This window comes from Spermophilus citellus (assembly GCF_964194105.1).
Source record: "Spermophilus citellus genome assembly, chromosome: 9".
Lineage (NCBI taxonomy): Eukaryota > Metazoa > Chordata > Mammalia > Rodentia > Sciuridae > Spermophilus > Spermophilus citellus.
In genome coordinates, this window is record NC_138191.1 from 27,888,456 (window position 1) to 27,916,150 (window position 27,695).

Below are 27,695 nucleotides of genomic sequence, written 5' to 3' on the forward strand. Positions count from 1 at the left end.
AAATTGAAATAATTTTATATTTATTTTAAATGCTAAATATCCACACACTTAATTTCACTTTGATTAAATTTTAATTCTCCAATTTTTATATCTTCAAAATTTTTTCAAAGAATACTAAAAGGATCACAAAATTATTATCTTTAACATTAAGACGTTAACTTAGACACAATATACAATAACATAACTCTTATATTAAACATCCTGCAAATCTAGGCACAAAATCAAAATGCTATTTTCACCCTGTGGCTATTAAGGGAAACAATTAGTCAACAGAGAATCAGTTACCTGTATGAGTGTCATTATTATTATTACAGACTATTATACTTATGTCATAGCACAATAAATTATTTGGTTCATTTATAATTCTTTCAATGAGGGGTATATTACGGAGATCATTTTATAAGAAAAAGATTAGACACACAGTTCCCTAGAACAACGTATAAACAAAACCAAGAACAGTGAATCACTATTTTTTAAAAAAATATGCTCCCAGATACACAGTTCCTTATTGTGTGTGTCTGTTTTCTGTGGGTCTTGCTTCATGACCATTTTATGCAACTTGTGTCCAGTTACAGACAAATGGAGATTTTTAAGGTTGCTAAATGAATGGAATTTGAGTGGTTATCTGACTGCAAAAAAGCATATATAAAAGGTGTAATTATTTAATAGCTAAAAGAACACAAAGCTATTGAGCATAAATCAGCACACACCAAAAAAAAAAATCCACAAATGAAATTGATTATGCTCAATATTCATTATAACTAGACAAGCAAAGAACTTTTTACTAGACACCCATATGATTAACAAGAAAATAACTTGTTACACAGGACACTTTTTCAAGAGAGGTATCTATTATGAGATTTGATACTTACCCTCATCTGAAAACCTAAAACTAAGGGAAAAAAGCTGTAACTGCTGTTCTCCATAATGTGGTTCTACCACGAAGATTTTTATTTTAAACTTTTTCTGGTTTTCTTAAGTATTAATGTAAAGCATAAGCTTATTTTTTAGATATTTTTAGATATAGATAAAAACAATATCTTTATTTTGTTTTATTTGTTTTTATGTGGTGCTGAGGATTGAACCCAGTGCCTCACATCAGCTACATCACAATGCGAGGCAAGTGCTCTGCCACTGAGCCACAAACCCAGCCCAGCAAAAGCTTACTAACTTAAGAAAATTCACTATTGAATTACCATTTTCTTGACATAAATTTGCATATAACAACGCAGAATAATATTAGAACCACATACATGGTCATCCAAAAGTTCCTTTTTTAATTTACAGTTTTTTTCTCTCTTTTTAAAAAATGATTTATCAAAACTATACTGAGATTTTATCTCGCTCCAGTTAGAATACCACCCATCAAGAGTACAAATAGTAATAACTGCTGGCAAGAATGCAGGGAAAAGGGAACACTTACAGACCCTCGGTGGAATTTTAAATTAATACAATCACCATCTATATCAGTATGGAGGTTCCTCAAGAGTACAGGACCCAGCCACACCACTCCATAGTATTTATCCAGAAGAACTACAGTTAGCATACTTTAGAGATGCATAAATCGTGTTTATAAACATGAAGACATGCATAATCATGTTTATAGCGAAACAGTTAACAATAGCCAAGTCATGCAACCAGCCTAGATGTCTGTCACCAGATGAATAAAGAAAATGTGATATATATACATTACACACACACACACACACACACACACCCGTTTTACTCAGCCCTAAAGAAAAACAAAATTATGTCCCTTGTAGGAAAATAAATGAAATTAGAGAACATCCTGTAATATGAAATAAGCTAGACTCAGAGAGTGAAGGGTCATCTGTTTCCATTCTATGTGGAAGGTAGAGAGAAAAAGGGATAGAGAGAAAAAGGAATTTAAAATTCTACCGAGGGTCTGCAATATCTCATAAAAATAGAAGAGAGAACAGTAGTTTAAAGGATGGGGTCAAGGGGCGGGAGGATGGGAGAGAGCGCGCAAGTCCTGGGGAATGAAATTGACCAACTTGTGCTATGTGCAGGTATAAACATATCACCATGAAGAGGAGGGGGGTCCGCAGAGGAGGCAGCGCTCCTGCGGAGCGGGGTGTACCTGGGAGCAGAGGTACGCGCCCTGGACGCCCGGCTTGATGCACTTACGACGCTGGAGCTTGGTCTCGCTGCGGCAGACGTCCACCTCGCACACCCGCGCCGCCGTGCTGTCCGCCAGCCTGCCTGCCGAGGAGCACCACACCGGGGAAGAGGTGGGAAGGAAGAGGGAATGGCAGGGCGAAGGAGAAAAGTCAGCAACCCAGCCGAAAGCGGAAGGGGGAAAGGCGGACGGGGGGAAGGCGGACCCGCCGGGACCACGCTGCGCGCCCCGCCCTCGTCCGCCACCCCGCCCCCCCACCCCGCCCCCCCACCCCGCCCCCCCACCCGCCACACACCCCGCCACACACCCCGCCACACACCCCGCCACACACCCCGCCACACACCCCGCCACACACCCCGCCACACACCCCGCCACACACCCCGCCACACACCCCGCCACACACCCCGCCACACACCCCGCCACACACCCCGCCACACACCCCGCCACACACCCCGCCACACACCCCGCCACACACCCCGCCACACACCCCGCCACACACCCCGCCACACACCCCGCCACACACCCCGCCACACACCCCGCCACCCCGGCCTACCCTGGCCTCCGGGCCCAGCACGGGATCGGGTCTCGCTGCGGCAGACGTCCACCTCGCACACCCGCGCCGCCGTGCTGTCCGCCAGCCTGCCTGCCGAGGAGCACCACACCGGGGAAGAGGTGGGAAGGAAGAGGAAATGGCAGGGCGAAGGGGAAAAGTCAGCAACCCAGCCGAAAGCGGAAGGGGGAAAGGCGGACGGGGGGAAGGCGGACCCGCCGGGACCACGCTGCGCGCCCCGCCCTCGTCCGCCAGCTCCCACCCCCGCCACCCCACCCCCCCACCGCGCCCCCCACCCCCCCACCGCGCCCCCCCACCCCCCCACCGCGCCCCCCACCCCCCCACCGCGCCGCCCCACCCCCTCACCGCGCCGCCCCCCCCTCACCGCGCCGCCCCCCCCTCACCGCGCCGCCCCCCCCTCACCCCGCCGCCCCCCCCCTCACCCCGCCGCCCCCCCACACACCCCGCCGCCCCCCCACACACCCCGCCGCCCCCCACACACCCCGCCGCCCCCCACACACCCCGCCGCCCCCCACACACCCCGCCGCCCGCCACACACCCCGCCGCCCGCCACACACCCCGCCGCCACACACCCCGCCACACACCCCGCCACACACCCCGGCCTACTCCGGCCTACCCCGGCCTCCGGGCCCAGCACGGGATCGGGTCTCGCTGCGGCAGACGTCCACCTCGCACACCCGCGCCGCCGTGCAGTCCATCAGCCTGCCTGCCGAGGAGCACCACACCGGGGAAGAGGTGGGAAGGAAGAGGGAATGGCAGGGCGAAGGGGAAAAGTCAGCAACCCAGCCGAAAGCGGAAGGGGGAAAGGCAGACCAGCCGGGACCACGCTGCGCGACCCGCCCTCGTCCGCCAGCGCCCACCCCCGCCGCCCCCACCGCGCCGCCCCCACCCCCACCGCGCCCCGCCGCCCCCACCCCACCGCGCCCCGCCGCGCCACCCCCACCGCGCCACCCCCACCCCCGCCGCGCCACCCCCACCCCCGCCCCGCACCCCGCCACCCCCGTCCCGCACCCCGCCACCCCCGGCCTACCCCGGCCTCCGGGCCCAGCACGGGATCGGGTAGCAGAGGAGTCCAGCCTCCTTTTCCTCCGTTTGGGCGCAGTTTTGTGTCCGCACGCAGCTCTCGCGAGCTCGTGGCTCAGGGCGGTGAAGGCCAGTCGGGGGTCAGCGACAAGGGGGCACGCCGTGCCCTCTGGTGCTTTGGAAGACGCTGGCCCAGACGTCCTTACTGACGGAGACTCTAGCGCTCTGCAGGTTCCCACATCCTGCGCGTCGGGCAGATGGAAAGGGCGCTCTGCTTTTCTTCTTTGGTTCCACTGGCCGCTCTGTGCAAAGTAATTTCCTTTTCTATTTCTCACCTATAATATTTGTTCTCAGGCCTAAGGACCACCGCTTGTCACATAAAAGGGCATCGCAGACCTGTCAGTGGGGCAGCGAGCTAGGGTTTGCCTTTGCCCCCCCCCTTTTTATTTGTTTGTTTATTTATAACTTTTACAAACACCACCACCACCACCACCACCACCGCCCGCTGTTCAAAATGCATAATGTTACTAACACAACTACCAGGATTAAATACACTGAATTATTGTATTATCCTGGTTGAGTATGTAAGAAGTAAATAGGAAAAAAAAAAATGTGTTAATCGTGAAATGTCAGAGTTGAGAAAAGTTTTAAGGGTTATCATCAGCTGCAAACCTGTTGTCTTAAAACTTCCAACTACATTCCAGATCTGCCATTTTCTAAATTGTGCTTGAATACTTCTGTCACTAGGGAAGATAAACTAGTATTTATTGATCACCAACTAAATGCCGTGAACTTTGTTATTTTTTTAACTTTCATATTTAATACACCAGAAAAACTCACATTACTTTTAATAACTTTGTCTTGCTATATAAGCATTACTTGTAAGGTAATTAAAATCAAGTAATAGGGGCTGGGGTTGTGGGTCTGTGGTAAAACACTTGCCTAACATGTGTGAGGCACTGGGTTCAATTCTCAGCACCGCATATAAATAAATAAAATACAGGTCCAACAACAATAAAAATAGTTTAAAAATCAAGTAATAAAAATGTTTATATACACATTTAAGAAAATTAATATATCACAATGAATCTCACTATTATGTATAATTATACTGTATATATTAATTATAATGTAATTTTAGGTAAAATTATCATTTACATATTTTAAAATATATAGAACTTAAATACTCAATTTTATGACAGTTGATAATTCCTGTAAATCACCACCCAAGCAAAATATGACATTTCTATTACCCAGAATATTTTCTTTTCAATTCTCAATCAAAGGCCATCGTCAAACAATCATCTTTTAAATTTCTGTCTCCATAAATTAATTTTACTTTTCTAGTAAAACAAATGGTTTGTAGTATGAACTCTTTTGTGACTAGCTTCTATGCTTTGCATAATATGTGTGCTACATGCACCTTTCAGCAGTTTCTTTCATCTATTATTGCTGAATACTCTGTTATGTGAATATACTACTCTTTGTTTTATGCAATTTTTTCATACATTATCCTATGGATGGATATTCAGATTTTTTTCCAGGTTTTGATTAGTATAAATAAAACTTCTATGAACATTTATGATAAAATCCTTTTGTTAAAATTCAAGATAGGGGCTGAGGTTGTGGCTCAGCAGTAGAGCACTTGCCTAGCACGTGGGAGGTGCTGGGTTCAAGCCTGAGCACCACATAAAAATAAACAAATAAAATCAAGGTATTGTGTCCAACTACACTAAAAAAAAAAAAAAAAAATTCAAGATAGGACCCGGTATGATGGTGCATGGCTGATGGTGCATGGCTGTAATCGCAGTGACTCAAGATGCTGAAACAGGAGAATTGCTATTCAAAACCAGCTTGGACATTAGTAAGACCCAGGCTCAAAATAAAAAAATAAAAAAGACTGGGGAGGTAGTTCAGTGGTATAGAATACATCTGGGTTAGCTTCCCAGTACAAAAAAAAAAAAAAAGAAGAAGAAGAAGAAGAAGAAGAAAAAAAATTAAGATAGGACTAGAAGGGAAATTTTTCAATGTGATAATGGTTCCCATGAAAAATCTACAGCTAACCTCACACATAATGGGGAAATATCAATTCTTTTTCTCCTGAGGTAAAAACCAGTAAAGGATGGTTTAATATTAGTATTTCTGTTCCAACACTGAATGAAAACCTTAGTAAATGTAATACTACAAGAAAAAGAAATAAGAGGCATAAAAATTGAAAAGGAAGAAAGATAGTGGGCATCATTCATAGACCACATACTGTTTCTGGAAGATATCTTTATGGATTCTACACCAAATCTCAAAATCTAACACTTGAACTGTATAATGTGATATAATTTAAAGTCAAAATATTAAAGGAAACTTTATTTCTATATAATAGTGTAAACAACTAAAAATGAAATTTATAAAAATATAATTTAAGACAGTAACAAACAACCTCTTAAAGTTGACTTGTTCTCAAACTCTTGTTGTCCGTTTTTGTCCTGCTTTGACCCAGACTTCTAGACCTTTGTTAACATACAAAACTCCATTTCTACTATTCATGATAATCAGCTACAACAACAAAACATGCATATCTGTAGTAAATACATTCAAAGGTTTGTAAGCCCAGATGATACCAAGCATGTAAGTGATACAAAAACACATTAAAGAGTTACAGACATTTCTATTTATTTTGAACCATTTTCAATGAATATTATTGCATTAGCTCTTCAGTTTATGTCATCAGTCAATGAAGAGGAAACTAATTACGACAAAGATTATTAAGTTTACGTTGGGCATATTTTTATAGCTGTTTTTCAGAATCAGAAATGTGTGGGATCAGCATCCACTAATCAGACGAAACATTCAGCCTTTGGTTTTTTCGGATTGACTTATTTGCTTAGCATGATATTCTCCAACACCATCCACTTAACTGCAAATGCCATAATTTTGTTCTCTTTTAATGCTGAGTAATATTCCATTGTGTATATATACCAGTTTCTTTTAAAATATTTTTAGTTGTAGATGGACACAATACCTTTATTTTATTTACTTATTTTTATGTAGTGCTAAGGATAGAACCCAGTGCCTCATAGGTGTGAGGCAAGCACTCTGCCACTGAGCCACACAATCTCAGCCCCCCCCCCAACAGTTTCTTTATCCATTCATCTATTGATGGACATCTGGGTTGGTTCCAAAGTTTAGCTATTGTGAAGTGAGCTGCTATAAACATTGATATGGCTCCATCACTATAGTATGCTGATTTTAAGTCCTTGATCCATAATGGGGGACATGGGAAAAATGGAGAAACTTTGGATTGGGCAAAGCGGGATGAGGGGCAGGAAAGATGGTGAAATTAGATGGATATCATTACCTTAGGTACATATGTGACTGCATGAATGGTGCAACTTTACATCATGTACACAGAACTGAAATGTGCTCTATTTGTGTACAATGAATTGAAATGCATTCTGCTGTCATGTATAACTAAGTAGAACAACAACAAGAATTGTGTGGGTATATAAACGTGATTTCTATTATTACCAGGTTTTGTTTGTTTGTTTGTTTGGGTCTTTTTGTTTGTTTCCTTGCTTGCTTGCTTTCTCTGTTACTCCAAAAAGGAGTTAGTATAGAGGGGAGACATACAAGGCTGGTACATTCCATATTGTAAGTTGGAATAAGAAAGACACGTGGCAGTCAAAGTTTTTTACCTAGATGGGATGTCAAAGACTATGCAAATTAAAATGTGAGATTAATATAATCTTATTTATATATCCGATTCATTGTGTATGTCATGGGAAACAGCAGTAAATCGTTTCCTAGATAGTGCTCATGTTCTATAAAAGACCAATCTAGCCATAACGCTTCCACCCCCACCCCCGCCCACAGTTCTTGATTCTTCTGTGGAAAACCTGCATCACTTTCACATCATGATCAAAGACGAGAAAGGAGAAATATTTTATGCTTCATATTTTCCCATATCATCAAATCACTACCCTTTCAATTCTTTCTCTCTTGAATTCAATGGAGAGATGACCTTTTGGAGTAACATGAATTCAGGAGCTGTATCAATGGTCATTCATCATTTTTCCCTGATACAGAGAAATAATTTAAATATTCATTCAATGAATGTCATTTAGTAACATTAATGCCAAATAGAAAATTTTCTAATTTGCAATTCTGTAACTAAGTAGTACTTTTATATATCATGCATTCATCCTAGACTATGCCAACTAATACGATATCTCAAAAGAGTTCATTCATTAATGCTATGGTCTTAAATAAACTCTAAACTAATATGACAATGGAAATTATAATAAGATTTTAAAAGTCTGGAGACCATATCTTCAATGACTTCTTTGGGTATTAAAAACAATTTTTTTACCAGAAATTATTTTTAACACTAATTTTCTATTGAACCTGCTAATAATCTCTCATAATTCACAATCCTCACAAAAAGAAAATAAACTAATATTTTATTACTTTAGTGTATACTTAAACAGATATCTTTCTAGCCCTTTAATGAGCTATAGCTGTTTGCCCTGAGAAGTTTTACATTAGAAATTTTTCTAATTTGTCTAAACTCTCATCTGTGAATTTTCTGTTTCCTTATGTCAAAGCAATAAATGTTAAAGTACAGTATATTCCACAGTCACCACACCAAGAATCTAAATGAAAACAGATAGTTTGAAAAACCCAAGTTTCTTTTTGTGTGTAATGGTGCTGGAGATTAAACCCAGGGCCTTGTACAGCAAAGTGAGCACTCCACTAACTGAGATATATCCTCAGCCCTGAGAAACCCAAGTTTCTTAACAGAAACACTTGTGAGAGGTACACTTGCAGGGACAAAGATTTACAAGGCCATAAAGCTAGACTTTTAACCTTTAGGACTCCATTGAGATAAACCCCAGAGATTACTGCATACTATAATTATAAATATGTTTCTTAAATACCAATGTGCTTGAAATTCCATTAAAATTTATTCCACATATACGATGCTTTAAAGAGCTAGAGAATTTTCTGTAGCACTCCATAATGTGTTCATAAATTTTTACTTACTATATTTTGAGGTTATAATAATTCCAGGGGCTGGGCCTGGGGCTTAGCGATAGTGCACTTGCCTGGCACATATGAGGCACTGGGTTCAATTCTCAGCACCACATAAAAATAAAGAAAGAAAATAAAGGTCTATCAACAACTAAAAAAAAATCCATTTTTCCCTTGAAAAAAATGGTAGAGATGTTTAAAATTAATATTAATTATGTTTAGTAATGATAATGGTACTTAAAATACTATTTATAGTAATAATACAAACAAATAAAAGGTACTAATTTGTATAATGTACATATTTCATATGGTAGACCAGGACCACAAATATGAGTTAGATAATTATTGGTCAAAGGCCTATAAATGTATGAATATTTCAATTCTTCAAATAACACTTCAAGTGAAGTAAGTGTTCTGATTTTCTAGTATTAACCTATTACAAATCAAAGGACATTGTTTAAAAAGTTTACAAAATGAACACATAACAATATTAAATGCATAAGGTGGTACATTCTATGTTGAAAACATTGTTTCCCTATAAACACATTTAAAAATCAAAAAACTAAACTGGAATAGTTCCTTCTTCAAAACATGTAAAATTTAAGGAAAATATTTAAAAGTTATAAATTAATTAAAATAATACATTTAATTTGCATATGATAATTGTATAATAAATATTGTTAATTCTCCTTCAATTTTTTGTCTAGGTGTTGGTAAATGCATTTTAGAGTTTTTTTTACACCTAATACATACCTTTTTTTTTTCCTTTGGTTGTTCAAAACATTACATAGTTCTTGATATATCATATTTCACACTTTGATTCAAGTGGGTTATGAACTCCCATTTTTACCCCGTATACAGATTGCAGAGTCACATCAGTTACACTTACATTGATTTACATGTTGACATACTCATGTCTGTTGTATTCAGCTGCCTTTCCTATCCTCTACTATCCCCCCTCCCCTCCCCTCCCCTCCCCTCTTCTCTCTCTACCCCCTCTACTGTAATTCATTTCTCCCCCTTGTATTATTTTTCCCTTTCCCCTCACTTCCTCTTGTATGTAATTTTGTATAACCCTAAGGGTCTCCTTCCATTTCCAAGCAATTTCCCTTCTCTCTCCCTGTCCCTCCCACCTCTCATCCCTGTTTAATGTTAGTCATCTTCTCATGCTCTTCTTCCCTACTCTGTTCTTAGTTACTCTCCTTATATCAAAGAAGACATTTGGCATTTGTTTTTTAGGGATTGGCTAGCTTCACTTAGCATAATCTGCTCTAATGCCCTCCATTTCCCTCCAAATTCTATAATTTTGTCATTTTTTAATGCAGAGTAATACTCCATTGTGTATAAATGCCACATTTTTTTTTATCCATTCGTCTATTGAAGGGCATCTAGGTTGCTTCCACAGCCTTGCTATTGTGAATTGTGCTGCTATGAACATCGATGTAGCAGTGTCCCTGTAGCATGCTGTTTTTAGGTCTTTAGGGAATAGACCCAGAAGGGGAATAGCTGGATCAAATGGTGGCTCCATTTCCAGCTTTCCAAGAAATCTCCATACTGCTTTCCAAATTGGTTGCACCAATTTGCAGTCCCACCAACAATGTACAAGTGTACCCTTTTCCCCACCTCCTCGCCAGCACTTGTTGTTGTTTGACTTCATAATGGCTGCCAATCTTACTGGAGTGAGATGATATCTTAGGGTGGTTTTGATTTGCATTTCTCTGACTGCTAGCGATGGTGAGCATTTTTTCATGTACTTGTTGATTGATTGTATGTCCTCCTCTGAGAAGTGTCTGTTTAGGTCCTTGGCCCATTTGTTGATTGGGTTATTTGTTATCTTATTGTCTAATTTTTTGTGTTCTTTATATACTCTGGATATTAGGGCTCTATCTGAAGTGTGAGGAGTAAAGATTTGTTCCCATGATGTAGGCTCCCTATTTACCTCTCTTATTGTTTCCTTTGCTGAGAAAAAACTTTTTAGTTTGAGCGAGTCCCATTTGTTGATTCTAGATATTAATTCTTGTGCTATGGGTGTCCTATTGAGGAATTTGGAGCCCGACCCCACAGTGTGTAGGTCGTAGCCAACTTTTTCTTCTATCAGATGCCTTGTCTCTGGTTTGATATCAAGCTCCTTGATCCATTTTGAGTTAACTTTTGTGCATGGTGAGAGAAAGGGATTCAGTTTCATTTTGTTGCATATGGATTTCCAGTTTTCCCAGCACCATTTGTTGAAGATGCTGTCCTTCCTCCATTGCATGCTTTTAGCCCCTTTATCAAATATAAGAAAGTTGTAGTTTTGTGGGTTGGTTTCTGTGTCCTCTATTCTGTACCATTGGTCCACCCGCCTGTTTTGGTACCAATACCATGCTGTTTTTGTTACTATTGCTCTGTAGTATAGTTTGAAGTCTGGTATCGCTATACCACCTGATTCACACTTCCTGCTTAGCATTGTTTTTGCTATTCTGGGTCTTTTATTTTTCCATATGAATTTCATGATTGCTTTCTCTATTTCTACCAGAAATGCCATTGGGATTTTGATTGGCATTGCATTAAACCTATAGAGAACTTTTGGTAATATCGCCATTTTGATGATGTTAGTTCTGCCTATCCATGAACAGGGTATATTTTTCCATCTTCTAAGATCTTCTTCAATTTCTCTCTTTAGGGTTCTGTAGTTTTCATTGTATAAGTCTTTTACCTCTTTTGTTAGGTTGATTCCCAAGCATTTTATTGTTTTTGAGGATATTGTGAATGGAGTGGTTGTCCTCATTTCCATTTCAGAGGGTTTGTCGCTGATATACAGGAATGCCTTTGATTTATGCGTGTTGATTTTATATCCTGCCACTTTGCTGAATTCATTTATTAGCTCTAATAGTTTCTTTGTAGACCCTTTTGGGTCTGCTAGGTATAGAATCATGTCATCTGCAAATAGTGATAATTTAAGTTCTTCTTTTCCTATTTTTATGCCTTTAATTTCTTTCGTCTGTCTAATTGCTCTGGCCAGTGTTTCCAGAACTATGTTGAACAGAAGTGGTGAGAGAGGGCATCCCTGTCTTGTTCCAGATTTTAGAGGGAATGCCTTCAACTTTTCTCCATTCAGATACATACCTTTTAATAGATTCAAATGGGCTGTAATATATTTAAACTAATCTAATTATTTGCTTAGTTTAAAACTTTTTTTTACTTTCCCTTGTTTTTACTTAAATAATTGAGTTTTTGTTAGAACTTTTAACAAACATAGTAAGAGCTTGGTCATTTAAAAAAATTAGTTTCACAAAGCAAGTGGCAAAATCAATCAAACTATAACTATACGAATTATTATAAAGGAGTCTGAATGACTCCTGCCCTTTCCCCCACCCGTTATAGATATGCATGAAAATGTAAAGGACTACATGGAATTCATTTAAAGCTTTCTAATTATTTCTCTCTGTTTGGCTGACAGAGTACTAAAGCTGAGGCTCAGCAAGCTCAAGAAATCTGGTCTCCCAGCATCCACAGAAGAGTTTTGCTGCAGTTTCAAAGTCAATGTCATTAAAATAAATCCTTGATAAAGAGTAAGCTACCAGGCAATCAACACAGAACAACTTCCCAAGGAAAATAATATTCTAGAACCTCTCAGAATTAAAATTTTAGAGAACTGAAAATGAGGAAGTAAAAAACAGTTTTCTGCCTCCTTCAAGCCCTAAATACTGGCCAGGTTTATTTCACTAAATCATCTGAGCTCATCTACTTTTTCTCAGAGTTGAGTGCACAATCCTATTAAGGTCTCTTTCTGTCCCATGAATTGACTAAAATCTTCACTTGTATTCAAAATTTGGAGGATCTGGTATAAACTATTTCCATTTTTTTTTTTTTTACTCACAGCTCTTCTTTATCTACTTTACGTATTTCAGTTCCATGTAAGTGGTTCCTCATATACTAAGATGCATTTTTTGAACTTATTTCTTATAGTTCTCTTTAGCTAGAATTTCCCTTTTGCATGACCAAATACTACCATTTCTTTCAGGATCTGCTAAAAGTCTTCTCCAGTATCTTGGAGAGAACTTATAGCTTCACTCTTGTAAATTTTCTTGGGACATTTATCTACTTCTTCTGCCACTAAACATTTTTTTTGTTGTATACAAAATTTAAGATGGTTTTCTCTCTTGCAGGAGGAAAACAAGGAGAATATATATATATTCATGTAACCAAGAATACAGTAAGATCTGAATAAATGATGAATGAAAGAATCAAAGGTAAATGGATGTATTAAAAAGTTATTTTCTTCAAGTGACAAGAATTTTTGGCTAGAAGATTAGCAGTGGAATAGAAATTAGCCAAATAAGGATAAACTGAGTATTTGTACAAAAAAGATAAAGATGAAAGTGCCAAGCTGAGGTTGTAGCTCAGTGATAGAACACTTGCCTCACACATATGGGTTCTATCCTCAGCACCACATTTAAAAAAATAAATAAATAAAGATATTGTGTCCACCTACAACTAAAATATAATAATAAAAAAGATTGAAGTGTCAATCATATAGGCAGAAAAGTTTCTACTGAGAAGTTTACAATTTCATTAAATAGACATTAAATGGGCATGTAAGTCATGTCCAAAGTATTGTAATTCAATGTAAAAGAAACAAATTCATTTATTTTATATGGAAAAGAAAAGTATTTTCATGTTTTGGGTCAAACATGATGAGACCTTCCTAGAACTACTGAAAGATGTATACTTAGCTTAGAAAAACAAAGAACACAAAATCAGATATTTTTATGTTTCATGGATTTTCTTTTTTACTTTTTAGAATAAGAGGGAATATTACATTATTACACAGGCCTCCCTGACCTCTTAAAGACTGAGTTGGGATGGGTGTCATAGGCATCACCTCCCTGGTCTTCAGCAAAGCCCACAGGATGGTATCTCTATTTTGCATGAATTAGGTAAGACCTTGTCCCTTCAGTTTTCTACCTCTGTCCTTGATCTTCTTTGCCAAAATGTGGGTATATAGAAATATTTATATATATCGAAACATATGACAATTTAGCATCTGTAATAGATTGCATTCAATTAGAGCCCTTTTTATGGTCACCTCACTAATTTTTACTAAAAGATTACTAATGTTCATGTAAAACATGAAAAAAATTCAGTGAAACTGATAGTGTGAACTTGGAGGTCTAGATGCTCAGATCTGTGGCCTCATGCAGTGGGAGAAATGGTTGGGCTCTCCTGTCCTGGACTCAGTTTTGTCCAACCCTCTCTTCCACTCCAGATGATCAGTGATGCCTGTTCAGCAAGTGCCCATGCCTCCTGGGCATGCAAGTCTTGGCACATGGCCTGTAGGGTCCCGCTCCACATCCAGTCCCAGCTCACACATACTGTTGTGCAGCCTTCGCAGGAATTGTTTATGGCGGTGGAAGGCTTGTTGAATACTCAGGATATACAACAGCCTTTTAATTTGGGAGCCTTGTTGTCATTCAGATGTGTACCTCTGCAGGTGTACAGAGGATCAGATTCTCTGTCTGTGGGTTGTACTTGCCAGACAGGTCTTAAATTGTATGATTTTTGAAGAACTTCATATACTTTCTTGGAGACAGGTTAGCCATTTCTTTAATATCCATTTAAAATCTATTCATTTTATGTTAGTAGGAGTGTTAACTTGTCACCACACAGGACTTGACTTAAAACAAAATTTAAAACTTTTTGTGGCTTGTATGTGTAGGCTGGGCATGGTGGTGCATACCTGTAATCCCAGCTGCTCAGATGGCTGAGGCAAGAGGATGGCAAGTTCAAAGCCAGTCTCAGCAAGGGCAAGGTGCTAAGCAACTCAGTGAGACCTTGTCTCTACATAAAATACAAAATAGGGCTGAGGATGTGGCTCAGTGGTCAAATGTCTCTGAGTTCCATCCCCAGTAACCCCCTCCCCCCAGAAAAACATAAAGCTTCATAATGATGTTTTTTTTTTTTTTTTTTTTTTTTTTTTTTTTATTGAACACATTAACCAGCTGTGAAACACAGACCTTTAGCAATTCCAGGCCAAGAATTTCAGGATAGACTGTAAAGTCATGTATTTTGAAAAGCAGTGTTGGGTTATGAAAAAACACTCAAGTTGCTTGTGAAGTTAAGCTAATTTAAAAGATGTATAAATGTTCTTGAAAAAAAAAAGAGATCCCTGGCCCATAGTTAGTAAGTAAAGCAGTCAGGGTGGAGTCTGGGACACTCTCATTCCCAGTTCAGAGTGATGTCATTTAACATGGGGCCTTCTGTCACAGTCTCCTTCTCAGATAGATGCTTCCCCTTCATCCTGAGGTTGTTTTCAATCAGGAGGAAAGGACTGTTGGACTGCTATGACTTTTCATCCTGTGTATCTTCTGTGACCCACTCAGGCAGTCCTGATATTGCCATACCCTAAATCTGACATGGAAAACAGAAGAGCTGGTCAAAAGTTCACTTGGTGAGTGGAACATCCTGAGATCCAGGAACCTTGGAGCAGCAGCTCAGTGTAATAAAAGTCTCTGGCAACTTTACATGGGCTGTTTGAGGACAAGCCACTCTGCCAACCTATGCCCCTCAGCCAGTAGCTAGCTCATGGAGGTCCTGCCCCTGGTGGCTGTCAGAGTCTTCCTGGGTGAGAAAGTCCTTCAGATACTGGTTGAGTATAAATGACACATCTTTCCACTGTTGTAATTTCCTCCTTATCTCTGGGACAGCTCCTGGGTTTCATCTTGAATGAGCATACTGGATTCTCTGAAGTGGAATAGAGAGAAATTTAAGACTGCAGAGTTGCACAGTAGATTATCTGGGCTTTGAGAAAGATTTTGGTGAGAACATGCCCAAGGATCTTTCAAAGGAGAATTCCCATAGCCTATGGGAAAATGGTGGGGGGAGGTAAAACAAAGGCCCTCCCCTATATGAGAAAGTGCTGAGTAAGATTCCTAGACATCTCCCTAGATATTCTCTAATCATGAATCAGGTGTCTTCCTGAATCTCCTTCATAAAGATGTCCCTTCAGTTCTCATTCCACTATGTGGAAATCCACATAGTGCACTGTGCCTGGATGGAATATTAACCACACACATAAATGTGATTCACACAGCTGTAGTTACCTCCCAAGCACATAATTAATGATGTCATTACCCTCTTCACATTCTGAGAAGAGACAGATGTGCCTTCCTCAGTGGTCAGCTGGACATGCTGTTGTGGACCTTGCCTTCAGAAGAGTAGGCAGGCCTACACCAAGGATAACAGAAACTTCAGTCCTAGGCTCTATGCAGGAACCCCCACCTCTTGAAATCTCCCCAAATACATGACATTTGATTATCCTCAATTTATAGATGATGAAAGAGAAGTTCAGAGATGTAGGAAATATCATGGAAGAGCAATTAAATGAATTTGGCAGTCAGAATCACTTCTATCTCCAAATCTTAGACCACTTTAATTACTGTAGCTACAGTTGCTTAAGTGAGATACTAAGCTGGACATGAAGCACTGATTCCTTGTACACACAGGAAGGCCCCCATGGACCACAGGGCTGAAGGTTTCCTTGTGCTCAGAATTTCAAGAAAAAAGCAAACCACTCCAGGATAAAAAATTGCATCTGGATGCTCTTGAGTGAAGTATAATCTTATGACTATAAGTACCTTGAAAGAACTATGTCCAAATTAATAAAATTTGTGTTAAATGAGAAGCACTAGAACAAGGCACTATTGGTGTTTACTCTATGCCAGTTACTGATGTAAGTAAGATCTTTAAGTGAATTAACACATAAGGACACTGCAACTCAAAGATGTAAGTATCATTATATACCATATGGGCAGAGTAGGAAATTGAGGTGCAGCAAACAGAAAACCCTTTATTAGCACCCAGGAGATTGGCCTGTGCTCATATGCTATACATAGTTAACCAAACAGATTATTTGGGATATTTTTCTTTTTCAACTTCAAATTTCTTCTCTATATTTATAATATGATTCTGAGGAAATACATTAATTGTGGAGAGTGGTGACTTGGACAATGGTCTTTCACTGCCTCAGAGCTGTGGCTGCACTTTGCCCTAGGAACATTCTGTGCAAAGGTTGAGGACAAGATTGCCCAGAAGTTATGGTAAAGCCCTGCTTAGGAAGTTTTGTGCAAAGGCATGAAACTATATAAGTTTTGAACTTGAGCTCAGACACCAGCTGCAGGGGATAGAAAATTCTGAGCATAACAAGATAATAACAATTTTTTGTGAGTGCTGCAAACTTCAAGCCGTCTTGCTTTGCAGAAACTTCCCTACAAATAACCTTTTGATGATAAAACCTATATAAAAATGAGCTGTCCTAGCTCTGGGTCATGATCCCTCCATCAGAGGTTGGTGTCCCATTTGGTCCCAGCTGTCTCTATAAATGTTTGTGTGGGTGGAGGCAATTAATAAAATATGGTCTTCCTTATTCCAAACCTCATTTCTTGAATTCTTTAGAATGCTTCTATACTTACTTTTTTGGGTATTCCTTCCCTATTAAAAATTATACCACTAATTTCTGGAAAAAAAAGTTGGTGAAGGAGGCAAATTTGAGCTCAGAAGTGGTAAGGTTCTTTCTAACCATAGTAATTAGCACAGGTCCTTATTTCCATGATTCCTTTAGTCCTACCAGCCCACTGTACTGAACAGGCAAATGGGCTTCTATTGCTGGGCTGACAGTGGGAGGGAAGGCCCTGCCCTTCAGAACAGCTTGTGTTTCCCTGGGGATGATGTTCTCCTCCACCTACCCTCATTCTCATCTTGACCTTATGTACCATAGTTCAGAACAGACAGCAGCTTCTGGACCTGCTGGCCATCCTCCATCCCTGAAAGTTCCCCAGCTCAAGAACAGACATAAAGGGTGCTAAATATTTTTTAATGTCCCAGAAACACCTGCATCTGCACTACATGGAGAAGGTACTTCTGCATTCATAAGAAGAGCCTGCATCCCAGGAAGCAGGGATTTCCCCTCACCAATAGCATTCCTGATCTTCATGGTGTTACTTCTGGATACCACAGTTTTTGTTAACAGCAGACTGCTCTTCAGCTCCTTTAAAAAAGGTACTGTGCACTGTCACATTGGTTCCCACCATAACTAGATAATGCTGTCCAGTTACTACTCAACAGAAGTTTGAACTGAACGGATGATCATTAGTTGCAGTTCATTAGACAAACATATTGTTATATGACTTTAGAATCTGAAATGGTTTAGAGATGACCCTGCTAAACATGGAGTAAGCTATTCTTGAAGATGAAAAGGCATTTCCATACCTCCAGCAGAAATCGGTAGCTGGGAATTAACCCTACTATTCCCACCCTACACCTCACTTAAACTAGAAGTTGCTGTGCTGTTGTTGCCTCATTATGCCATTGTCAGTAAATTAAAGGCAAAATATCAACCTATACTTCTAAAAAATGTGCTAATGATGGGATTTATTTTGAAGAAAGAAAGGAGATTTAATTCAAAATCTTGTTTCTCAAGAGAGGAAACAGATGATCGATCATACCTCACGTTGGTGACTGAAAAACTATTTGCAACATATGGTATTTCTGCAGTTGGTTGGCCAGGGTGTAGGCTGTAAAATTAGACATAAGGGAATTTCTCTTTGAGGTCTTAGAACTACTGTTTTCTCTCTTCCAGTTGAGAGTGAAATTCCTGGTTGTTTTCTAGGAGGTTCATTCTGCCCCTGGATCAGGTGAAGAACTTACAGACACAACCATGATGACATTTGTGGCAGAGGAGATGCAGACAGGGACTGCAAAGAAGAAGCCCAAACATGTAATAGGTTAAAAACAAATCAAGTAGCGTGCTGTAATGATGAACTTACTGATAAGAAAAGGTTAATCAACACCCGAAACACTTGAGAGTCCTCAACTCCCCCAAACAAGGATCCAGATGCCAGACATCAGACGTGAAAAGCCTCTGCATGTAGTTTAGACTCAGATAGTGAAGAGGTAGGGCTGAGTGTTCTTGGTAGCAAAAAGTGTAACAGAATTAGAAGGTGGGAGATGTCGTGGAATGTGCAGAGCTCTTGCTTTCCAATTGCCTCATCCAGCCTGATCCACAGGACACCTGCTGTCTTCAGAATGTCTCCACAGATATGGACCTCTCATTCATCTGCGAGGATAAATACTTCACAGTTGTATACCTCATGCCAGTACCACCACCTTCCCTTTTATACCACCCTCCCAAACTAATCTTATTTTACCTTTCTTCTACATGGGGATGCTGAGACTCCTCAAAGCACAAATGGTTTCCCAATAAGTTATATATTCTTCAGGACTACCCAGAAGTGTCCTTATCCTTTCCTTAAGATTAAAAGTCAATCTTAAGGCTTTTCCTCAAGTGAAAAATACAAAACTGTCAATGTAAAACTGGCATGTTGTTTTTCCTCTGAATATCCACCTACCATGTTTAAATCCATTAAAAATATAATACAAAGAGCACTGTGTAACACTAAGGAAAAAACTGAGTGTTTGAAGTTGTTTTCTACCTATATCAGTATTATTTTTGTTAAAATCAATTTTATGTTGGCCCCTTTTCTCTAACTGGGACATATGTTGGAGTTTCATTAAGTCTACATCAAGTTTGACATTACTACTTCTTAACCTCCTCCTCTGTGTCTGGTTGCTTGGCTTTTGTTTCTTAATGTCACTTAAACATTGAACTTCATACTTGTTAATTATGGATTTTATTCTGTCCCTAAGAGAGCTCTGAATAGGTCAATGTGATTAAAACTTTATGTATGTAACTTTGAATACACGTAAACACCACTCATGATGCTATTGTTGTTTTTGATCAGATTTGTCACATATTGAAAAACAGAGGGTCTATCAGAAATTTTTGTGGACATTGATCAAAAAATCTGTGTGGTTTTTCTCACCCCTTATAATCTTCAAATTACTCTGTGTAAGGATTTCCTGCTGAGAATTATTGAAAGCTTGAAAGAAATTCCTGATTTCAAGAAGAACATTTGCTATTGGACCAGAAAAATATAGGATAAATTTGGCAGAGAATGGTTATAGAGAAGAGGTTACAAATTTAGTGTCCATTGAGTCAAAAGTTTCTCCTTCCTCCTATGTCTCCTACCCTGGGATGCCTTTCCTTTCCTGGCCCTAGAGCCCCAGCCATTCTTCTAACTTGTTTAAGTGCATGAGGGGCTACAGGTTTCTGTGAGGTCAGCTGAAGTATCTGCTATTTAGTAGAGTGACACCAGTTGGGTCGCTTGGGAATGTATTTGTTCCAGAAGTCATTAGGAGCTGCTAAGTGCAGTAAATATTTTTTTCATTAGGGGATAATTAAACCCCACTAATAAATGGAATTTCTCTGACTTCCCTTTTTGAGTAGGATTAGACATGGTTGGATTGATACTGTACAAACAGGTATTCAGACTTTTCCAGACCACTTCTGTGTGGCTTCTCTTGATTTTGCTACTATCTAAATATAAGCTGTGAATGGGACATGTGGAGGGGACTCATGCTAATTATTTGTGAACTCTCAACTGTGAGACACTCATGAAAGAGGTTTTCCAGATTCCTCTTGTCCTAAATCCTCATGTGATAGAGTCCAGTGGACTCTCCTATTCATTGCAGTCTCCTATCACCAGGTTGCATATTGTTGTCTACTATCGATGTTCTCACCTACTGAGAACCCTGGATGAATTTGCAGCTGAGATTTTAAGCTGTTTTCACTGAGGACTGTTATATCCTTCCTATGTATCTCCCAGTGTAAGCAGCATAATGCTGATCTCATATTCCTTCGACTTTGGCAGTACCTTTAGTATTTCATAACCCAAGTTTGCTGATGTGGGATCACTCCAGTTATGGAGTGGTTTTGGATCAACCAGTCTAATCCCAGGCCTGCAGGAATAGTCCTAGACATTCAGCAATTAAGTTGGAGGTACTACTTCACTTGGCCTCCCCAGAAGAAACCCTCAGAGGATTCTGACAGGAGAAAAATCCATGCCTCTTTGTCCTCTCAGAGTGTGGTAGCCGTTCCTATGATGGACTGTAGGTATGCTAATGGTGGGGAAGCATGGCAGGAAGGAGAAGAAAAGGGGGCAGGAGCCAAAGAGAGGAAGAGCAAGAGCTCAAGAAGAATAGATGTAAAAATAGTTAGAGCAAGCTGGGAAAAATGGGTGAGGGGGAAGTCAGAAAGAATGCAGAAGGAGAGACAGGGACTCAGGAATTAAAAATGGGCGAGAGGAAGAAGAGGAATTCCAGTTAGTAGAAATCTTTTTTACAAAAGCCATCAGTGTGGACCTGGGATCCTCAGGAGGTGGTGCTTATCTAGCTGGCCAAGTCTGTGCCATTAGCCCCAGCTTGGTCATTATGGGAGACCAGAAGCCCAAAAGGGCAGAGGTAGCAGCCCGTGGGGGTTTGCCCCTGGAAAGGGCCTCTTAGCAGGTCTTGGCCATTTTGTTGCAAGATGTTATGGCTGCCCCCTGGTCCCCTGAGTCCTCCATGCCACAGCATTAGGGGATAATTAAAACCCACTAATACATGGAATTCCTCTGACTTCCCTTTTTGAGTAGGATTAGACATGGTTGGATTGATGCTGTACAAAGAGGTATTCAGACTTTTCCAGACCACTCCCGTGTGGCTCCTCTTGATTTTGTTACTATCTAAATATAAGCTGTGAATGGGACATGTGGAGGGGACTCATGCTAATTATTTGTGAACTCTCAATTGTGAGACACTCATGGAAGTGGTTTTCCAGATTCACATGCCCCACCACCCCAACAGGTCAAGTGACTTTCACAGGCCAGGCCTCCTGACCCACTGCATTTGTGCAGAGAACGCTTGATTCCCATCCATTGGCCTTCTTCCACTCTGAGGTGGCAATGAAGGGTAACCCCTGTCCCAGAGGACAGCCCTTTCCCAAAGGTGATCCGGCCCCCCAACCTACCCTGGTGGTGATGCTGATCCCAGACTCCCAACTGAGGACTTTACAGATGAAAGCTGCACATTTGCTGTCCCATCACAAAGAGTTGAGCCTACCATGATGGTTCACCAGCCAATGCCTACATCTAAGGACCTAAAACCTCCATTCCGGCCATCCACCTTTCCTGCAAACTTTCCAGAGGGCCCACCACCAGCCTCAGATTCTGCTCTGGAGCCCCTATCCATCCCATCACCATCCAGTCTTTTATATCTCAGTCCCTGGGGCTTGGCCCCCCTCTTCTGTTCTGTCTGCTTCAAACTGGAGAGTTTTGCCTACATATTCCACAAGTCCAACAAGACCCTGTGGGCCCTGCCCCCATCATCTCCCATGAAACTGGAGTTGAAGATTGCTATCTGAGAGACTGAGCAGTCCTGGGCTGAGGGCACTACATCTGTTAGTCCCCGGCCTCCCATTCACCAGTGGCCAGCTTAGGACCATAATATCCCTCTTCCTAAGCTTTCTCTAGGCCAAGTCCTCTTCTGCCCTAATCTGGGGCCCCCTGTCCCAGGTACCTGCATTTGGCCCACAGTTCCACCCCAAACAACCTGGCCCAGGCCCCAGTGGCATACTGTGGGTTGTGGGGAGATGGCCCAATCCTCACCACCCCCTGGGCCCTATCTCTGGAAAGAAATCTTCCCTCTTGGAGGAGTGGTATCCTCCACTTCTCTTGCTACGTCTTGCTCATCCACCGAATATACTTATTACTTCTCTGAACGAGTAGAACCCTGATTGGGCTCAACCAAGGGGAAGGAACCAAGACCCTCAAAAAACAGGTGCTTTCAGATCCTGAGACTAAGACTATGGGAAACGTACCTCAATTCAGAATATGCAAGACACCAGTCTGTCTTCAACTCAACCCCATACCAATGGGGCTGCCTCGATCGGTCAGGTTAAATGAGAAGGAGTTCAGCTTGGAGGAAATGTATAACAACAAGAATTATCAATCACCCTCAACCAGGAGGACCTTTGAGACCACCTTTGAGGAAACTGGGAACACAATAGGACTCTCATATTCACCAGCTCAAGGAAGCTCCAGAAGGCTATAGAAATTCAGGACAGCAGCCTTCCCAGATCCTGGTGGCCATCCTGTGGTGTCCAGGCAACACCTAGCAGAAACCTTACTCCCAACCTGCTACCAGCCCAGATGTGAGATCCCTACTGCAGAAGAGGCTGGAGGAGCTAGATGTCTTGTTCTTTGAGGAGGAAGATATAGGAGAGAGCAGCTCCATAAACCCTAGAAATTCTCTTTGTCAGTCCATCCATCTGGAGTGAGGAGAAACCTCTCTGAGGCAGTTATATTTTTTCTCTATATTTCTAGAAAAGTTTTCAGTATGTTTCTGATTAAAAAAAAAAAAAAGAGTCATCAGTGCTCCATGAACAATGGGCAGAGGCCAACTGCAAAGAAAAAGAAAGGAACCCTTGGGAGGGCATTATTTTGCATTGGACAGAAAATTCTAGTAATTCCAATGCAATAGAGGGATTTTATGAAGGCCTAAAACACACTTTATTCTTGCTAACTCCAGAATGGATGCCTTAGTTTTATTCTCAGAGATACGAACCTAGAGAAAAATCCAGAGAGAACACAAATGAGAGTGGTGGTGACACCTCTGGTTGTAGATGGATGATACTCGGGTCATGTCTGGCAAGGAGAAGGGCCTGGATGAAATTCTGGGGCAGAGTGGAGGCAGAGAGGACTTGACATCTACAGTGAGGCCACACCACTTTGTTCTTATGTTGCTGTGATTAATTGTGCAAACTCTGGACTCTGAATCCAGCCATCCCAAGAGCGAGTCTCAGGGAAAACTTTCTATTTAATGAAAACCAAAGCTGTCTTTTTCTCGGTGTTTAGAACTGGTTCCCCAGAGCAATCTTATTACTTCAGCAGAGTGGATGGGACTTGAGTTTCTCCTTCCATGTCCCCTCCACAGTCTGGGATAGGGAATAGAAAAGCTTAGAATAGGGAAGGAAGCTGTGAAGGGTAAGGTCTGCTCCAGGTCCTGGGTCCCTGCTGCTCCCTGCTGCCATTTCCACTGCTGCAAATGTGTCCCATGTGTTTTCCCACTGGCTCCTCAGGAGTCTTAGTGCAGGTGATCTGTTGTCAATGAGGCCCAGTCCACAGAGGATCATGGGCTAATCCAATCAGGGTGAGCATGCCTGAGGTGACCTTTCCTCAGGGAGCCTGCCTGGCTACTTGCAGCTCTCCCTGTAGCTGGCACAGGAGGTGGCATCCCTGTCCAGTGACCAGGTAAGTCCATCTACAACCACCACCTGTCCCATACAAAGGTTTTCCTCAAATATCCAGGGTGGCAGGTAGCCAGCATTGAAAAGGCTGTTCCTACTAAATCCTACTGGCGGAGATTTATCTCACACTCTGTCCAGCACCCCACACACTCCTTATAACTGAACAGCTGTCCTATGAATTTCTGGACAGTAAATGATTCATTGAGCAACTCTATTTCATGTTTTCTTAATCCCTTCATACATTAGTGTGGTGCTGCTTTTCATCTCCTGATCATGGGTTAGGAGCATTTAATTAGGTGCATTTAATTTTGTTTTTACTGGATCCTCTCCAGCCAGCTACCGGAGGATTCCCTAATTTCTTGTCTTTGTGAATAACAACTACAGATAGCTGTGATCCCAAATCCTGATAACTATCTCTGGGAAAATGCCTCAGTCACCTCATCAACCATTAGAATCTGGCTAGGGACTCCAAGACCCCGCCAGACTCCACCAGGGGTGAGAGTAAGATGAGTTGTACAGTTGCCAGGGGTGAACTGGATCTCAGGGCCCTCTCTCTTACACTGACTCTGCTCCAAGGAAAAGATACCCCAGTATATGAACAGGTGTAAATATTTCATCATCTTCTGCTTGATTAAAAAAACAATTCAGTTGGAGCTGGGGCTCTAGCTCAGTGAGAGTGCTTGCTTTGCAGGTGTGAGGCCCTGGGTTTGATCCTGAGCACTCCTTGTAAATAGGTAGGTAGGCAGGTAGGTAGGTAGATAGATAAAGAGAGAGAGAGAGAGAGAGAGAGAGAGAGAGAGAGAGAGAGAGAGAGAGAGAGATATGATAGATAGAGATATTGTATCCATCTACAACTAAAAAATTAAAAACAACAATTTAGTCAATAGTTCTGAAAGACCTTTTCATATTGCTGAAAACAATCACCACAAAATCTCTCTCATTATGAAACTTTCAGTGCTTACAGCACTGTAAAATGAAGGGGTTTTCAAGACTCACTTTGGAAGGTCTGAAATGGGGCTGAGGACCCAAGAAAGCAGTTTAGGGAAGAAGAACTAGGGGATGAGCAAAGGGGAGCAGGAAGAGAAGGAAGTACAGGGGAACAGGCATTCATAAAACAGAATGACTGTCACTTTTTGCCACCTAGGATCCTAATTCTTGTGTATTTCTATTCATGGCTTGAATCTCTCTCTCCCCCACCCTCCCCTCTCTTTCCCTCCCTCCCTTCTTCCTTCATATTCTCTCTCTCTCTCTCTCTCTCTCTCTCTCTCTCTCTCTCTCTCTCTCTCTTTCCCTCTCTCTCTCTCTCTCTCTCTCTCTCTCTCTCTCTCCATCTCTCTCTCTCTCTCTCTCTCTCTCTCTCTCTCTCTCTCTTCTTTCCCACTCCAATTTGTGGTACCAGGAATGGAACCCGTGGCCCTGAGCATGGAAGGAGGGTTCAAGTCTAATCCTCAGGCATTTGTCCTTGTGATGATTCTTATCATGGAATGGAATAAGGTCATTAGTGATTGGGAGCCACGTCAGGATGTTGCTTATGGAGTTACTCCTTCCCTATCTCTCTCCTTCCAAGACAACTTTTTGCAGGGCAGAGCCTGGAGAGGGCCAGGGCACACAAAGCTCTGAAGAACTTTAGGGAACTAGTCTAGATGGAAATGCTAGGAGAAGCTCAAAATGTGGGCTTTTAGGGCAGGCACACTGGGGGCCATTAGGTTAACTCTGGGTTTCTGAACCACGATGCAGACTTTCATTTTTGAAGACCCCAGATCAGGTCTTCCAGCTCTCCCTAAGAACTCTTTACCATCAGAGCTATTCTTCCAGTGGATCTGAAAGTTTTTTCATAAACTTTAGACACTTCTATGGCCAACCTTCCTCAGCTGCCAATGGCCAGGTAAGGGTCACTCCCTTCCTAGAACTCTGGAAGTCCAGAACTTTGCTTGGCCTCTGAGAGAAAAGGCTCCTTCCCTTCTTTTCTCACCAGAACTGCCCTAGCAAAGCACCTCAGCCTGGTGTCCAGGACAGTCCCTTCACTAGTCTCCCTGAGCTGGGAAGGGTAGATTCTCTTAAGTTGCCAGTGTAGAGCACAGCAGGTTGACGACTACATACAGGTGTCACGAATGGATTAGTTGTGGCCTTGGCTTGAATCCCATTTAATGCAATTAACTAAACAGCTGCCAGTTTCCTCTAAAAAGCAAAACACACAACAATAAAAACAGAAAAAAAAAACTCTGATTAAAACAAACAATATCATGGGACTTCTCTCTTTGTCCTGGAAATACCAGGAATAGGGTGAAGGACCCTCTATCCTACATGATGATGTGCTGAGGACTGCAGTCTGTGTTCCTGGCAGGAAGTGGAGACCTGCCTAATGTGTGAGAAACCGCCCAAGCACACAGGTCTGCAGAATAGTCTTGTTCACCCCAGAACTCAGATGGAGAAAGTGCCAGCAGATAGGCTTTGAGCAAGAACTGGTGACCACAGAGAGCATGCCCCTGGGACTACTAACTCTAATGTATGTGTAAGGCACAAAAAAAGAGGTGGGCTGGGCAGGCAGCAGCTGCAGCTTATGGGCAGCAGAGGGGAGCTCTGGGGCTGCATCCACATCTTTGCTGGCCATGGAAGAGGCACCTTGGGCATCTGGGAGAGGATTGAGTTGTCTACCACTGCCAGCGCAGATGGTGGGAGAGCCTCTGGGAAGGGGGTGAGGTACAGTATGGGAGGTCAGAGTGGCAGCCACTAGGCAGCATGTGGCACTTAAAAAAAATTGGATGCTGCAGCAATGACCCTGAAGCAAGATAGTTCCTAATCCCTAACCCCTGCTGCTTGACCTGGAAAGAGAAATCCCCTCCCCCAGCAGGCCTCATTTGTGGAGGAGGGGCAACCACAGATCTGCCAAGAAGCTACTTCGAATGGCAGAGGCATAGAACCAAACACTACAGCCATCACTATTTCACCTTGCTTGAAGGAAAAGAAGAAAAAGTTTTAGTTTCAACCACTCTCCAGAGAATTGGAAGTAGAAAGGCAGATTGTTGCCAGTCAACTAGAGAGATGCATGCTTGGAACAGAATCACCAAGCACCCTACCATAAGCTCAACTGAGAAGTCATTTCAATGAAGATCAGCAGATGAGCCATCTACTGGACACATCCAAGCAAATCTGGAGTTTCTAGTGCTGTCTAACCCAACAACTATCTCATCAGGACAGAGCTATAACAACGGGCCCTCTATTCACCAGAATAGATTTCTCTCCATGAAAGATCATTAGGTAATTCAAAAAGTTTTACAGAAATAAATTATTAGTCTGACAGTGAATACTAGGAAGCCAGGAGTTCCACAACCACCAGAATGTGAGCAAGGCAGATAAGAGCAGCACTCACTCATGAGATCAACCACTAATAATTTTGTGAAGGATCCAAGAGCTGAAGGTCAAACACTGATTCATCACAGGCAGGGCTCCTTTAAGGGGGTAACAGAATTTCTCTGGGTAGTGAATTTGGCCTGGCCTTTAAGCTTTGGGTATAGTGGTGATCACGTATGTGGCTCTGGGATGCACTTATTCTTTTTAACTCTCTCTTTAAGATTATAATCCCTTCTCATGCTGTGACTTTTCTTCATTTTCTCTAACAGCTGATGGAGCTTCTGTCTGGTCTTACCTCTGTCTTCCTTGAATTGCTGCCCTGCCATGCCATTTAATCTGCATCTCTCTTTTGCACTTGTGTCTCTGCTTCATGTCCTGATCTATTCTGTAACAGCCAGAGGGGTCAGATAGGGGTCCTATACCCA

The 27,695-nt window shown here is 41.8% G+C and overlaps 1 long non-coding RNA gene and 1 pseudogene across 2 annotated transcripts; both read left to right on the plus strand.

Annotated features, from left to right (window-relative positions):
• The first annotated feature begins 3,757 nt into the window (after positions 1 to 3,757).
• On the plus strand, positions 3,758 to 18,528 carry LOC308656954. Its single transcript, XR_014023811.1, has 6 exons — positions 3,758 to 4,045; positions 12,908 to 12,991; positions 13,543 to 13,678; positions 15,122 to 15,189; positions 17,622 to 17,795; positions 18,406 to 18,528. It is a non-coding gene; the product is annotated as an uncharacterized lncRNA (long non-coding RNA).
• A 3,210-nt stretch (positions 18,529 to 21,738) lies between these two features.
• On the plus strand, positions 21,739 to 22,950 carry LOC308656768 (proline-rich protein 14-like; annotated as a pseudogene). The gene has a single exon. The product of its transcript is annotated as a proline-rich protein 14-like (transcript).
• The last annotated feature ends 4,745 nt before the right edge of the window (positions 22,951 to 27,695 follow it).